Source organism: Montipora foliosa, chromosome 5 (assembly GCF_036669935.1).
Source record: "Montipora foliosa isolate CH-2021 chromosome 5, ASM3666993v2, whole genome shotgun sequence".
NCBI classification, from domain to species: domain Eukaryota; kingdom Metazoa; phylum Cnidaria; class Anthozoa; order Scleractinia; family Acroporidae; genus Montipora; species Montipora foliosa.
This window is the reverse complement of record NC_090873.1, coordinates 10,205,025-10,207,324: the sequence shown is the minus strand read 5'-3', so window position 1 is coordinate 10,207,324 and position 2,300 is coordinate 10,205,025.

Sequence of the window (2,300 nt, the reverse complement as noted above, 5' to 3'; positions counted from 1 at the left end):
ATCAAATGAAGCAATGAAATAAACTTGTATATATGTAGGTGATGCAAAGTGCGAGAAAGGGATAAGTGACAACCTGTTAAGATTGGTACTGGTTAAAATGCTTCTGATTGGTTGAAAAGATGGCAGAAGGTTTTTTTAAACTGATCATGTAATAATGCATAATCATTTAAACACTCAAATAAATGCTCCTATGTTGCATTTGCTTAATTATACTACATTCTTTAATGTCTGATGTGGTGGCGTGGTGGCCTCATGGTTAATATGCTTGACTCCGGATCAAGGGTTTGAGCCCTGACAAAAAGATAGTGTGTTATGTTCTTGGGCAAGACAATTTCCTCTCACAGTGACTCTCTCCACAGCCAGTTCAACAGCCACAGCTATTCCTGAAAACAATAGAGGTGGATGAGTCCGGGAGCAAATAAAATTAGAGGTTCCGAAGAGGTGGGTGACTACTGCACATTTGTACACTGTGTGGGTGAGGAATTTGCAATTTGCAACTTGTTGTTGCATGTTGCTGGTCGATAATAATCACTGCTGTGACCAAAGAAACAATCTAATTTGGAAACAGTAATGGTAGGAAAACCTTTCTAACTACTACCCCAGACCCCATCCAGTTATCTGTAAAAAGCTTTGAAGAATATAAAAGGTTTCAAATAAGTAGTATAAAGTTCACCAACACAAGTAGACAAAAACAGTGCAAATTCTTTCAACATGCCTTTATGCCAATATTGATTGAAGACCAGGTTGGGAATGCTTGATTAATACAAACGTTTTCAATGTGATACATTATATATGATACATTATATAGTTATCACTGCCTAGATCAAAGAATACTACTTTGGAATATGTAATTTTTATTTATCTTCTCTGAGTAACTAATACTCTGTTGAAATGTTTTCACCTATAAACCTTACTTTTGAGGTTGCCTTGGCTTGTGGAATACACTAAAAGATATACAGCAGCTTTCATAAATGTTGTATTGACCGCTTTCAGTGCTGAGATGCTTCATCAAGATGGCAATTTATCTACAGTAAACAATTGTTCTCTTGTGCACTACTTAAACAAGAATTGAAATAAGGCCCCCACTTATAGAAAAACTATCACAGTAAGGAATGTAAGTGTTTAGACACAATAAAACAGGAACCATTTTCCCTGGCCAAGTACTGAGAAAAAAGCATCAAAGTTCAGTGTTTCAGCCAGAAAATTATACTTGAGGGCCAAAGTGGCCCCTGAAGACTTGTTTCAGGGGCAAATTTCTTAGGAAAGGGGCCAATAGATAATAGTTGGACCTAAAAAATTAGTCGCCAGAGGTCTGGCATGAAGGACCTGGGTCAAGAACAATACAAAGGCATACAAGACAAAGTCAATGACCAAGGGTTTGTAATGCATTATAGGGAGACGAAGCAAAGCAAAAGGATGGATTGACTTCTTTTCTTATGTTAAGTCTTTTAAAAAAACAAAGATCTTTCAATATAGCTTACTAGAAGAACATAAGGTGTCCTCAACGTAGCGAAAGGGAAGTCGCGATTATGGCAACTAAATTTTAGTCGCCAAGAAACAGATGTTAGTTGCAATGTACATTGTTAGTTCATTGGCGACCATATGGGTCACAATTTTGAGCCTTGGGATGGTTATTAGAATACTATCCCTGGGTTAAGCCTGCATGCGGCCTTGTAAAAGTAAAGGGCTAAATTGGCCCTTTCTCCATTTTTCTGGGGGCCTTCTCTAAATGCAATGCAGGATTCCCACAATGGTGCGGTCTGGCGGAAACACTGATTTCAATACAGTAAACTTATTTTACATTTTGAATCTCAAACATAGCACTGGCAGTAAGTTTGATACTAATAACATTTCTGCAAGAAGTCATGTGCATTGTATCAAATAATATGTATTTAATACCTATAGGCTGGCTCTAAAATTACTTTAACACCATCCAGACAGCAAATACAATCTTTTGACAACATAAATACCATATGCTAAAATCTAAGAATATTCACAAGAATATTTTCAACGTAAACTCGGCAGAAAATTAAAAATATTCAATTCAGCCTCGGCCACCAAAACAATATTATTATTAGAAAAAATAGTGCATTTGAAAAGATTTGAAATAAGCCTAAACCTAATACAGGCAGAAGGCCTATATTTAAAGAATACGTGTCCAAGAAAATAGAAGCGATTTTCCGTATATTCGAGCAGTGCTCTGTAACGAGCGAAAGCTCCTTTTTAGATTTGAAATTCGAACATAAAAAAACGCTTCAAACTCTTCTTTGTTTCCGTACGCGGAAAAGCTAATTGCACAT